At 38.9% G+C, this 14,836-nt stretch overlaps 1 protein-coding gene across 3 annotated transcripts in view; it reads left to right on the top strand.

Moving 5' to 3' along the window:
- Window positions 1-1,667: 1,667 nt before the first annotated feature.
- Window positions 1,668-14,836, top strand: part of NFKB1 (nuclear factor kappa B subunit 1) — a 120,070-nt gene continuing 106,901 nt past the window's right edge. For all 3 annotated transcript variants that reach the window (XM_044224395.1, XM_044224394.1, XM_044224393.1), the window contains exon 1: window positions 1,668-2,394. The gene's annotated coding sequence lies outside the window, so the exon portion shown is untranslated. The remainder of the gene's footprint in view (window positions 2,395-14,836) is intronic.

Here is a 14,836-nt window from a genome sequence, read left to right as displayed (position 1 = left end):
AACAACCCATCCTCGATTTTAAGATTATTCTGTGGGATAATTTTGAATTTGAAATTCAGTTGAATCTTTTTTTTACTAAATAACACTCTTCAGTTTTTGTTCCCAAAATATGTCTTGCTGGCTCTACTCTTCTAACAATCCTATCTCTCCATTCTTTCATCAACGGGTTACCTTACCCGGACTTCCCCACACCCAGCACCCTTCCACCAAGTGTGTGTGTGAATGTTCACATCTGCCTCCTAAAGAAAACTACTCCCATAACACTTTTTTGTTTCATGGAAGTTTGCACTCTTTATACTCATGCGAGTGGCAAAAATCGTTTTACCTACCCTATATATTCATCTACTAAAATATAATATTGAAAACATTTCCAATAGTGTCTTTTTTTAATAGAAGCATTTTTCAAAATATTTGAGAGAGAGAGAAAGCACAGAGACAGGGCAGAGAGAAAGGAAGAAGCAGACACCCCACTGAGCAGGGAAACCATTGCAGGCTCAATTCCAGCACTCTGGGATCACGACCTAAGCTGAAGGCAGATGCTTAACAGACTGCCCCCCGCTAGGCACCCCTCTAATAATGTCTTATAAATAACAACATGAGGTTTCTAAAAAGTCATTGTCTTTTGTCTTTATAAAATTCCCTGGGTTCCAGTTGTACAAACAACTTCTGGTAGTTAAATGAAATCGCTTCAAGGTAGATTGTTGCTTGATCCCAAAGCCAGTGCAGAGACTCACCCAAAACCCAATCAAACGGATCTCTTTCCCGTGCCAAACACTCCTCTGAGAACCCTGTCATGGCCTAGGGGAGGGGAGGGAGGGAGGAAAGGGGGGCTGGGAGCCGGCGTGAAAACAATGGCCAACTTGCAAGGGCAATCAAATGCCATAGCAACACCGTGGTGATCGCGTGATTATTGGGTTTTTAAAGTTAAATTTACACAGTTGTCACGGAACCAAGGGGTGAGATGATAAGCTTGACAATATCTATTTCAGCTCAAGGTTATTCTGGGAGCTATTCTATCTTCAAGTATCCCCAGCCCTTGCCTAGCACAGTGCCTGGCAAGTAAAGAAGCCCATGAACTATTGAACGGTGGTCACTGGGAGACCTGGCTGCGGGTTCTAACAGTGCTCTCTCCAGAAAAAAAAAAAAAAAAAAAAGAGAAAAACTCCCAACCGCTGGATCAGTATTCCCATTATCAGCTGTGAACCAAAACTATTGCTACCACCATTGCTATAATTCTATCCACGGTAATTATCATAAAGGCCTGACAACACCCTACAGAGGAAAGTTCTGAGTAACTGTCATAACCAGGAGATTGGAGACCTCGCCAAAACCCAGTAGATTGTTCAGAATCCAATGGACAGAAGCCGGTTATGATATAGCAATCCCACTTTAACCTGTGGAGAGATTTCAGTGTAAATGAGACAACTTAAAAGGAATATATAGATGAGATTTCTTTTTATACACAGCACGCTTGGCTCCAGGCCGCCCCATCATCCCCTCCAGATGCTTGGGCCTGTCCTTAGGGCTCTGGACCGCCAGACTCCAACCTCCGCGCAGCCGCCGCCTCCGCGCCGCCTGCCTCCCGGGACAATTCGGCCCCGCGGGCGTTTCCAGGGGGGCGTCCCCGTCCGCTCCGGCCTTTGCGGCTTCGGGAGCGCCGGCTGGGGGAGCTCCGCAGGGCACCCGGGCGTCCGGGCCGCGGAACGCGCGCCCCTAGTTCTGCGTCCCATAGCGGCCCCGAGGGGCGGGAGCCGAGCCCGGCGGCAAGGCAGGGTCGGGGGCTCAAGGCGCCCCCAGAAGTGCGGGCTTTCCCCACCCCCGGCGGCTACCCCACCTCCCGCCCCCGCTGCGTGCGCGCGGGTGTCCGTCTGTCTGTCTTCTCTCTCGACGTCAGTGGGAATTTCCAGCCAGGAAGTGAGAGAGTGAGCGAGAGAGAAAGAGAGAGAAGTGCACCAGCGAGCCGGGGCAGGAAGAGGAGGTTTCGCCACCGGAGCGGCCCGGCGACGCGCTGACAGCTTCCCCTGCCCTTCCCGTCGATCGGGCCTCTCGCCGCCGCCGCCGCCCTCGGCCTGCGCCCCGCCGCCGGCCCCGCTCCGAGAGCCCAGCGCAGCCCAGGCCGGAGCCGCCGCGGCCGGGAAGGCGGCACAGCCGCGGCCCGGCCACCGCGCGTCCTGCGCTTCCCTCCGCCCGCGCTGCGGACATGGCGCGGCGCTGACTGGCCCGGCCCGGCGAGAACGCGCGCTCGCTCTCCCCGACCCGACCCGACCCGCACCGGACCCGCTCCGGCCCCGGCCCCGGCCGGCCGCTGCTTCTTCCTTCTCCGGCCCGCAGGCCCGCGCCGCCCCGAGGGGAGCCCACAGGCGCAGGGAGGCCGAGCGCGGACTCGTCACCAGGGTAAGCCGAACTCGGGCAAGTGGGGGCCACGCCGGGGACGTGTGGCCCGAGTCCCGCCGCCTACCCGCCCCGCACCCCCTCTAGCTCTGCTCGGACTTCCTCATTCCTGCGCTAACCGCTGGGCCATTACGGACGGAGGACCAGGTTGACAGGAGTTGAGAGGCACATGGGCATGGAGAGAGGGGCAGAGGCACATCTGGACTTCGCAGGGGCCGCTTGGCCAGAGGGCCGCGGCTGCCCGGGCGGTCCTTTCTCCTCGCGTCCCAGCGCCGGGCGGGAACCGGGACCTGTGGGGGAACTCTCGCAAACTTTTTTTTTTTTTTTTTAAATTTTCACCCCCCACCCCCACCCTCAATCGGGTGGCTTGAGGGTTGAGGTGCGCTCCGGAGAGGAAAAGGTGGTTGGTGCAGTGCTGAACCAGATTTCACCTAAGGGCGTTCCATGAAATGAAAGCAGAAGTGTATGTCAGTCCTCTTGACTGGGAAAGCCCTCCCCAGCTCCCCAAAATTGAGTAGAAGAGCCTCATTCCTTCATCTCCTACTTCAAAAGGAAGCCCCCCACTTATGTCTGTCTGTCTCTCTCATACACACACACACACACACACACACACACACCAGGACATAATGTATTCACCTACTACAGAATCCGTATCTTCGTTTTCACAAAAAACAAGGAGGACCTGGTAATGAACCTACAGGGCCTGGCATTTGAGAAAAGAAATTATCTACTTAGAGCACTTTTCAGACACTGATTATGTAAAACACTGGGACACCAGCACCATGTATCATGCATGACCTCCAAAATAAAAATAATGATATAAACAAAGCCTATCCTAAACACAAGTTTTCTTATGGTCTTTAAGAATAGATACCAATGGAGATGTTTGCCCTGATTTATTGGTCTGTACTGAAACCTAAATGGGACTTGATGATACAGTACTTGATTATCAAGATTTAAGACCTTTCCATGGACTTTGTTAAGTAGGGTTTTTCAGCATTGCAGCTTATTAAATAACTGTATTTAACTTAAAGATTTTGTTATAAGGCCCATAATCTGGGAAAATGACTATAGTATTACTACAACATTTAATAACTCTGGCATACAAATGTTCTGTAAACTGGTGATCTTTGGTAAACACTAAAGCTTGGGATCAAGATGTCCAGTGCTTATTTTTCTTGCAAAACATCTCAATAGACTATTCTTGAGTAGTTTAAATTGCAGTGTTTGTTAAAACTAAAACGGACTCTTGATTAGAATAAAGTTCTTAACTGGAGTATGTTGTTTTCCTAATTTTAATATTGTGCTTTCTAGAGATGAATCCTCTTACTGTTTGATGCACTAAGGAAATGTAAATAATCTAAAGCAATGTATTTTTTGAGCTTATGAGCTTGGGAAGACAGGAAATACAAAGATTTGTTTCCTGTAGCATTTTACATTTGTCATGTAATTACGTTGCTAAGGAGAATCGAATATATATCATAAATGGAAACATGAAATCTCCTGAAATTATTCATCCATATTGATATACCTGCAACTCTTCAGTGCCCTGTGGAGTTTGTTTAGATAAAATGTCTTCCTGGGCCACAGCCTACTGGGCAAATGTGAACACAAAGGAAGGCTCATTATGTGTAGATTGAATGCTGGCATTGAAATACTGCTTGCTGTGAATAGTAAATCACCTCTAACCTAATTGAAACACTTTTTAAAGGAAATGTTATAATCCAGTTAGGTGTTGGTGGGTTGGACAATTAGGGTTTGAAAATCTGTAATCTTTGTTTTCAAATTTCAATTTAATCTTAAATTCTGCAGCTGACATTCAGATGGGCTGAATGAATAAAGACCCTGTTTCTCAAACCCAGTTAGTAAATACTAGAGTATACATACAAAAATAGTTGTTCCCCTTTGTAAGCACTACTTTGATCTTTGCACTTCCTTCTTACTCCTACCTCTTAAACAAGTTCATCTGTGATGACTGAGTTGCTGTTGGGAGTTGCCATTGGTAAAAGCTTAGACTGAAATAGCCAGGATGTTAGATTTTAGTGATCATATCCCTCCTATTTCTCTTGTCATGTTGCTTGGAACAAACTGAAGCTAGTGTAAGAAACTAATATTTAGGCAGGTTTTTACTACTGCTTTCAGACTTCCAGATAATTGATGAAGTAAGTTACCTTCACTTTCAGGGATTGCTCATTTTGGTAGATAGAAGGTCTAGATAAAGACTTGGCGGCTGCAGGAATCTTGGACTATCATTCAATCAGCAAGATCTTTTTTTTTTTTTTTTTTTTTTAGTCTAATTTATAAGAGGTATTTCCCTGTTCAGAAGAGGTGAAAGTTCTGGCTTTTGGGGGGAAGTGGTTACTTCATAACCTTCAATTAATTTCAACTTGGGAGAAGTAAGAACAGTATTGACATTTTAAAATAGTAAGTTAAAAAATATGAGTTTCCATATGGCTTTTTAATAAAGTGAAAATATCATCTTTCCCTTCTTCAGAACTTCTTAGTAAATGTGCTCTTCTGAGCATAGAGATGATTGCAATAGAAAGTGTATCTGGAAATGCAGAATAGTTTAACCAAGAGTAAATACTCAGGTTACACTCTTCTAGTCTACAGATTGAACGGGAATCACAGCAAGAAGGGATGCATAAGAATCAATGGCTACGCAAATTAGCCGGGGGATTGTTTTATTGTTTTCTGTTTATCCTATGAATCATGTAAGGTGGTAAGATTGTTGCATATTATAAGAACAGAATAAGGAAGAGAAGGAAGAAAAGAATTTTATTGTTGTAGGAGGACACTTCTAAATGTTCTACTCTTACATCAGCATTTATGTGTGATTAGAGTTAATTGACAACTGCTTCTTAGTGACCAGTAAACCACACTGAAGCAATTTGTGCTGCTTTCTGGGAATTAATTCTCATTTGCACTCTTGCACTTCCCACAAATATGAACTCCCCTGTAATATTCTTAGGTGAGCAGGTAAACCGTGAGAAGCATATTTGCCCCTATGAATTGACCCCGTCACTTCTTAGGAGACCTTAAGGATTTTCAAGAACTAGAAGCATTCAGCCTTAGGAAGGAATGTTTGGACTTGTGGCACAGTTATACAAGTTAGTTTGGCTCCTTGACCTTTTTTTTTTTTTTTTTAAACAATAAAGATTAATGTTTGAAACCACTTAATCTGGTAAAGTTAGTAGAGTAACATAACTGAGATGCTTATCTTTGTAATATTTCATTAATGAGTATCTAGTGCCTCACTGTTGGAAAAAAATAGCATTCTTCTCATGATGATAAACTTGCTTTGTACCTTTGGTCTCTGTTGTATTAGAGAGAGTATTCCTGGGTGCAAATTAATGTGCTGTCTTTCATATTTCAGATGAGGTTGATAGACTTACCCTTGAAAATCAACTAATAGTTTAGAAAACAAGATGTGAAGTCATATTTTATTGCTTCTCTACAAATAATTTAAAGCCTGACAGTTTTACATAAAATAAGATGTCATTTGCTAAAGATCACAGAATCCTCAAGAGTAGATTATGAATGAAAATAGAGTATTCATCATAAAAATATTATATTTTAAAATTTAAAAAGAAACCAATTATCAAATCTCTCATTTTCCTGTAGTAACTAATAGATTTAATTTTCAGTAGTACAAGTTTCATCTGCTTTGTTGCCTATTTTGAAATTAGAATAATGAAGTAGAGACTTAATTCCCCAATACAAATTGGCTTATTACTTTTTATTTATATTTCACCATTAGGCCTAAATCTTATAACCAGCTTTTATTCTGACCCATATTTTCAATAAATATTAATAAATTTATAGACTTATTTTCTTCAAATGGTAAAAAAAGATTCTAACTGATGGAGCTTTAAAGAATACAATGATTCTATATGGCTTATCCTTTAAGATCCTAATTCTTTTTAAAAATAGTGGAAAAGAGAGGAAAAGAGCTATCTAAAAGAATGAAATTTTGTAGCTACAGCTAAAAAGAAATTATACCAAATTTATACTGACAAAGGCATATCTAACATTTAGCACTGTGCTTATTGGTACATAGTAGGTCATGAATAACTATTTTTTGAGTGAAGGAATGGCACAAGTTTTCTTTTGTTGTGTTTCTTCAAAAATAGGGCAGCTGTTTTCTGCAAGGAAAAAAAAATCACACTCTTTTGCCTTGCCTTCTGGGAAGAAAGAAACCAAAAACAAAGTTCTTGCTTCCTAGATATTATATTCTTATCTAAAGAGCACACGAAGTTTATTAGAACAAGGAATTTATTAAAAAGTACCCAGTGAGGTTTGAAGCAGTGGGGGGTGGGAGGTTGGGGGAACCAGGTGGTGGGTATTAGAGAAGGCAGGGATTGCATGGAGCACTGGGTGTGGTGCAAAAAATAATGAATACTGTTATGCTGAAAATAAAACAAACAAACAAAACAAAATAACAACAACAAAAAAGTACCCAGGGACTTTCAAAAGGAAAGCATTTCCTTTTGAAAGATGAGTTTATGAACTGGAAAAAAAATGGTTTTTAATTTCCAAGTTTTAGAGGCACTTATGAAGGAACATAATATAATAAAGTAATTGAAATGATAAAAGGTGTTTATGCAAGTAAAAAATGTAACTTTCTGCTACTCTAGAATTTATCTGCACTCCATTGAAACTGTAATTTCAATATTAGAGTCTCCAAAAGAGGAAACAGTGCTTTAGGCACTGCTTTGTAATCTGAAGTTTGTTAAAGCCTATCTAAATTAATCAACTAAAAAGTAAAACCAAAATATGTTAAGCCATCCAGAATTAAAATTTACCACCTACAAAAAACTGAAGGGGAAAAGCTACTAGCTGGAAAATCTCAGGAACAAGCAGACACTTAGTAAGGGGTACTGTATTTTCCACTTTTCATACTTTAATGATTTTGCAATACCCAGGACCTCCTCATGTCAGGGTTTTATCGATTATTTTCACTTGGAATATTTTCAGAAAACTGTCCTTGAAACTCTAAATCAAACCATCTATGATTCTATGAGGACATAATTTATGAAATCTTCCATCCAGACTAGAAGAGAACACAATGCCAACACTCCCAGGCCTGGTGTCCTGACCCCAAGTAGAGTTAGAACCATTTTATTGGAAATTGCTGTTGCTTTGCTCCCCACTTAATTCTGGTTCTGACCCTGATCTCCCTTCGAATCACTTACAAAGACACATTCAGGTTTTAAAAATGAAATTTTAAAAATTGTTTAAAGTTTTAAAAATTGTTTTAAAAAATGAAATTTTAAAAATTAGAAACTAAATGTTTACTTATAGGACAGGTACACTGTAGAGCTGTCACTGTTGAAAAGTACTCACAGTAGTGTTTGTTAGTTAAAATAATAAAATATAAGCCACGTACTTGGGTAGCTTCCCTGTAAGAAGTCTCAGAGAAGAATAAATTCTGCTGTGTTCCATTACATAATCAACTCAGTCTGCAGCTTCCAGGCAGGAAGAGAAGCATAAACAAAAACACAAAACTATAATGTTGGCCTTATCTTTACTGTATTAGTCAAAATTCTATGGACAGTTCATACATTCCATACTGGAAAATAAAGCTATGGGTTTTCCTTAGTTTTCAGGCTTTTTAGATATGAGTATTTGTTGGTGAGATTTTCTTTTTTCTAAACTTGAACACCACCACCACCAAATACCAAACCTGCGTAAGGTTAAGCACACCTCTATAGAAGCATTTAACATTTAAAAAACTCAATTGCTCTAATGAATTTTGTCAAAATAGCAGTCATTTAAAAAAATTATTCGTTACTATTGTTTATCATGCAATTCAGACTGAACATACTACACTTTCAATGTCAGGACGTACCTCTCCCTCCCGAAGTCAGTTTTTATCTCCACAAATCAGTTCTAACACATATCAAGCATGAAAGAAGAAAAATTAAAGGTGATGACAGACTCTCTAATCAGTCTACCTGTTTATTGGTTCTGTGCCCACGCCTGCAATTCATTCGAATAGTGAGAATAAGTTACTGGATTGTCTTAGAAAATATGCCTTCTAGCAAGAATTTTAGGAATGGAGAGAATGATTATTTCTTTGAGTGTTTTAACATGAATTCCTCATGTTTTATTGAGATTTGAAGAACTTCTTTGTCTACTAGGTGTTAGATATAGGTTTATTTTTTAGGATTTAAGCATTTATTGGTGTTTGATCATTAAGACTTGGTTTATAAAACTTCAGTGTTTTTTTCTTTTAAACAGGAGTTAGGTATGGTGGTGAGGTCAAAGGAAAAGAACCTCTTGCAATTTATAGCATTTTATAAAATGCTCTCTAAATAATACAAGCACCTTTATGACTTATAAAGCTAAAATAAAGTTGATATAGAAGGATGGAAAGAGTATGAATGGCTGTTTATACAGAAGAAATTTAAAGTAGGAAGAAACATGAAGAAGGTAAAGAATAAAAATTAAACTTGATGTTTTTAGTTTTGTTGGATATTCAGGAAAGTACTTAAGGGAGTACACAAAACCATTAGTTTATATAAAATTAAAATAGAATGTAAAATCTAGGCAATAGAAAGATTATTATTATTATTTTTAATGGAAGGAGTGGGGGGCAGAGGGGCAACGGGAGATGGAGAGAGAATCTTAAGTAAGCTCCATGCCCAGCACGGGAGCTGGATCTCAGAACCCTGAGATCATGACCTGAGTCAGAATCAAGAGTCGGGTGCTTAACCAACTGAGCCATCCAGGTGCCCAGAAAAGATTATTTTATAAAAAGTATTCACACTGCTCATTTCAAGCCATCCAGGAAGCCTGGGAAAATATTTTGTTGGGGATGGATTAAAATGAACCAAAAACATAGCAAATCCCATACAATATTTATTTAATTCATTCATTTATTATGTAGTTAACATATAGTAAGGTATGTAAGTTAAGTGTGTGTGTGTATGTGTGTGTGTTCTAAATCTATGAGTCTTAAAAATTTGGTCAAAATCAAGGATAATGAAAGCATAAGTAAGGATTTAGTGGGAGTGTCCTCTATAAAATTAGATCTTGAACTTTCTTACTGACTTAAATATGAATAAGAAAAATAACCTAAAAAGTGAATCAAAATTCCAGAGAAAAGGATGAATTCTGTGTATCATGGATGAGAAGGGGAGGGTCATGACAAAAAGAGAGAGATTGAAAAGAACTTTCTTTATAGGCATTTCACTATGGATTATCCTATTTTTGATTAATTAAAAACAATGGTTATTTCCCCTCATTCTGAAAACATTTTAAAGTCAGTTGTGATTCAGCAAACCTCAGTACACTTGGGAAATTAAAATCAAAAGGATGGTATTTGACAATTAAATGTATTTCCTTGCTCTCATGCCATAACATAGCATTCAATTGATAAAGTATCGTTATGGTTTCTCTCCATGTCTTTACCCCATTTCCCATTTTAAGCACTTAACTAAATTTAACAAGTACATCTTAGAACATTTTAATATTTCCTGACTATTTTATTTTAAGATTTTATTTATTTATTTGAGAGACAGAGAACGCAAGCAGGGAGAGAGGGAGAAGAAGAAGCAGACTCCTCACTGAGCAGGGAGCCCGATGCAGGGTCCCAGGGTCCTGGAATGGTAACCAGAGCTGAAGGCAAACACTTAATCAACTGAGCACCCAGGTGCCCTGACTATTTTAAAACATTACCTTAGCAGTCATTTACCCTCAAGTTCTTTTTTATGATAGTCAGGGAAAGTATCCCATTTCTCTTAGAAAGTGTGCTGTAAAAGCCAAATAGGAATTAGTCCAAGTTGTTTATGAAGGTAGTTCAATCTTGTGTTGAAATAGACGGATGATTCGAGCGACAGTTGTGCTATATTTACTAAACATGTGTTAAACTGAAGGAATCCAGTCATTCAAGGTAAGCCACAAAAAAACAGTAATTTTATTGCTGAGCCACTTAGGTATCTTCGCATAGATATCCGCATCAGTATGCCAGTATCAAATTTATGGTCATGCTCATTGACCAACTTGCAGTCCCTCCCCGACCCCCCATGCACATTAAGGAGTGCAGTTGTTAGCCCACCATGATCCATTTGGTAGGTTCCTCATGCCGAAATCTAGGAGACCATTCTTCATTCATAGTCATTTATCTCCTCCGATCACCAAGTTCTGTTAACTCAGCCTCCTCCTCACCTCCCAAATCCATCCCTTCCTCATTGAATTTCTTTCATTTTCGCATTGTCTCCTGATTCATTATCTCCTTCTATTCCATCTTTCATTCCAGCATAAAGGTCAGCTTTCTAAAGCGCAAGTCTGATCATGTCACAGTCTTTGTATTTCTGAAATCAATCTCTGTTGTCTTCACAAGCTGATTCCTGCACAGCTCACTTCCCACCCTTGCTCCTCGCCCATCCCCTATTTCTCAGATCATCCACATCAATTTTCAGTTCCTTATTTTCTGTATTTTCTCACTTTGAATGCCTCTGCATACGCGCTCCCTGTGTGAGGTGTGTCCTTCCTAGCCAACTTCTCAACCTCTGGAGATGGTTGGGGCATCATCATTTCTCTCTTTTTTTCTCCTCTGTCCATTCTCCCTGACCTCATCCTGAAGTTATGTGCTTGCAATCCATCTTCTCTTGACATATTATGTTTTCTAGAAAGAAAATATCTTGAGGGTGGGGGTTTTGTCTTACTTTTTCTTTGCATAGCACCTGGAAAGTTTGCTAAACGAGTAAGTAAATAACTAAGCACAATGTCAGCAGTTACTGACTAGGTAGCTATTGATTAAGCTGTGCGGCTCTGGGCAAGCTAACTTCTCTGTGTTTCATTTTTCCTATGTATAAAAATGAGAGGGTTAAACTAAATGACCATCTACTTCTAAAATTCTTTCTTTGATATAATCGTATTATTTGGAAGAGTTCAGATTTTCTTGCTCTATTGAGCAAAGTCACCCTAAGGAAAATGCGCATGTGAGCAAGTACAAAGATAATTCTTGACTGTCATTATGATAATGTGAGGAACTGTTCATTTTTGGATTTTGAGTTATCATTTATGGTCTTAGTCTAGTTTCATTCTGACATCAGGTGTTTCTGGGGTTGCACCTTTTTGTTATTAATCTCTACTGTAAACTTAAATTCACATTTCTCCAAAGAAATTGAAGACACACTTGATACAGAAATTGAATATAAAATTCAATGTTTTCACTATAGCTGGGTTCAAGCTCTCATTAATTATATAGTTGGAGGAGGAAAAAAGGGAAGTGGTAGTAATGTAAGCTCAGTCCTCATGTGTCAGAACAAGAACATAATGTCTAAAATTGACAAATTAAGAAAAAAGATATAAACATGGTGTTTGGAAATATGGAAAGAACCCCCATGAAAACCAAAAGAGAGAAAGTTAGGAGTGATAAAAAGTCACTCTGAAAAGCAGGATTGAAGATGAGGAGAGGTGGGGTAGGGAAATTTTTGCTTTTTTACAGAAGCTCTTCTACCTTTGCATAGTATGATTTTTTTTTTAACCATTAATTCATTTGAATATACATTGGGTCCTTTCCAGTGCCAGGTTCGAGGAACGGTAATACTGAACAAGGCAGAAATCAATAATTTCATGGAGCTTGGGTCATTTAATATTATCAGTTTTAAAATTTTTCTCTTTACATTAGCCTTTTTAAGATTGAAGAATTACATAGCTAAAAGATTGCATTAATGATAAAAGTATAGCTTTAGTGATTTACCTCAAAGTGAATACCTTAACTTAGGTGGTGCTCTAGAAAGAACATTACCAGCTCCCCAAAAGCCTTTTTTCTGCCCCTTCGTAGTCAAGACCCCTACCCTTCACTCTCATTTAAAAGGCTTCACTAATGGGGTGCATGGGTGGCTCAGTTGCTTAAGCCTCTGCCTTCTGCTTAGGTCATGATCCCAGAGTCCTGGGATCGAGCCCCATGTCAGGCTCCCTGCTTGATAGGGATCCTGTTTCTCCCTCTCTTTTCTGGCTATGCTCTCTGTCTCTATCTCTGTGTCTCTCTCAAATAAATAATAAATTCTTTTCAAAAAATAGGTTTCACTACTGACTTTTGGATTATAGGCATATTGATTCCATGAGTCCACAAATAAATTCATCCACATACAATTGAAAATCGACTGAATGATTTCATTACTCCAAGGTACTAATAATGAGCTTCCCACAAGTAGGAACTGTGCTGTGGTTAAAAGCTCTAAGGTCAGTTCATTTGAGACTTTGATCACTAAACAAAATATGTTTGTAAGAGTAGAAAATAATTCAGATTTTCATATGAATTTATCATTTATGAGTTTGAGTAAATATTTTGTTTATTGCCCAGCAGTCAAGGTCACTGATAAAGAGACATGGGAGAAAGAAGAATTCATATCAGACCTTATCAGAAATGGAAGAGAAGGGCACCTGGGTGACTCAGTGGGTTAAGCCTCTGCCTTCGGCTCAGGTCATGGTCATGATCTCAGGGTGCTGGGATTGAGTCCCGATTTAATACTCCGCAGGGAGCCTGCTTCCTCCTCTCTCTCTCTCTCTCTCTGCCTGCCTCTCTGCCTACTTGTGATCTCTGGCTGTCAAATAAATAAATAAAATCTTAAAAAAAAAAAAAGAAATGGAAGAGAATGTAGTTCACTTTTTTTCTTCCCTTTTACATTGACATCTGCATAAATTGAAGGACTTATCTATGGTCAATGTGAAATGCCTTCATAACTAGATTTAAGGACTGAAAGTTCCCTGTATAAGACCTGATTTTGATGCTTGCAAATTATCATTTGTGTGTTTGTGTAATTGGAAGGTCACTGTTGTTCTTATTTCTTTAAGGAAACCTTCTTCTCCCTCCAGAGCGATTGTCACCATATCCTTAGAATCAAGCAAGTATTAATGGTTCACATGATTAATCCTTTTCATTTAAAACATAAAGGATATACTTTTATAGATATGTGAAGATAAATAAAAATGAAAATCCAAACTGAAGTTGTCATACTCAAATTTAAGAGAACTTGTTTTCTCCCTATCTGATCAAAATAATGCTAATCTCCAATTCATAATTCTTGAGGTCTACTTCCTCTTCAGTCTGAAAATACAAATACTCCAAAATGGTGCTCAAGACAAAGGCCAGATATGAAATTAAAATCTGGTTGTACTCCATCTTTTTAATTAAGTCTTCATTTTTTTTTAGAACAGTTTAAGATTTACCACAAAATTGATACGGTACAAAGATTTCCCCTACACCCTCGCCCCTCTCTATGCATCGTCTCCCATTATCAGCATCTCCCATCAGGGTGGTAAATTTGTTACAGTTGATGATCCTACATTGACACATGGTAAGCACCCAAAGTCCTTAGTTTGTGTATGGTTCATTCTTGGTATTGTGCATTCTTTGAGTTTGGACAAATGTGCAATGACATGTATCCATCATTATGGAATCCTACAAGAGTATATTCATGGCCCTTAAAGTCCTGTGTTCCACCTATTCATCCTTTATCCCCTCCCCCCACCATCATACTCTATTTTTAGAGAATAAATTTGTAGTAAATAAAATCCCTTTCCAATGCCACCTGAATGAAAGACCTCAAACTTAATGTATTGAATTGGTTTTTATGTGGAAATGGAAGGCAACAGTATCTCCTGAGTGACTTCAGTTATAACATGTAAGGTTTTTATCTAATTTACTGTAATCTTTAGAAAACTTTTCTAGCTATACAAATTTAGATTCACCGTATTTCATCCGACTATACTATTAACAAAAATAAATTTTACTCAGAATGGAATCTGCCATTTAGTATATATGGCACTTAATTATAATATGATAGAAAATGTCCAGAATATCTTTTTGACCCTATAAATTTCATTCATTTATGATTGAGAAGACAAGCATAGGCAAAGATTCATACTTAAGGAACACATTAGAATGCATTCTGATCTAAGAAAATCCCTGTCCTCCATGGGTACAGTAGACATGATACAGCAAGAATTTATATGCTTCTATCACACAGGGAAAAGAAGTTGTATTTACTATGTTTTATTGATTCTAAGAGGTACTTCTCCCCCCTCCCAGATTAATATCTTTACTTAATTATATGTAGTTGAGGATTTTCTAGGAATCTTTCTGTTATTGATTCTAATTTAATTTTACTGTGTTTAGATAACATATCTGTTTGCTTTCACTTCTTTGAAATTTATTGAGACTTGTTTTATAGTCCAACATATGGTCTGTCTTGGTGAATGTTCCATGTGCACTTGAAAAGAATGTGTGTGCTAGTCATTGTTGTGTTCTATACATGCACTTAGTTTTATTAATGATGATGTTCCTATACTTTCTATATCTTTACTGATGCTCTATTGATTTGCTTTCATCAGTTACTGAGAGAGGAGTGTTAAAAATGTTAACTATAATTATATATATTTCTGTTTCTTCCTTTAGCTCTGCCACTTTAGCTTCTTGTATTTTGAAGCT

The sequence above is a fragment of the Neovison vison genome, chromosome 11 (genome assembly GCF_020171115.1).
Source record: "Neovison vison isolate M4711 chromosome 11, ASM_NN_V1, whole genome shotgun sequence".
Classification (NCBI taxonomy): Eukaryota; Metazoa; Chordata; class Mammalia; order Carnivora; family Mustelidae; genus Neogale; species Neogale vison.
The sequence above is the reverse complement of the archived record's forward strand: the minus strand, read 5'-3'. Positions and strand labels throughout refer to the sequence as shown.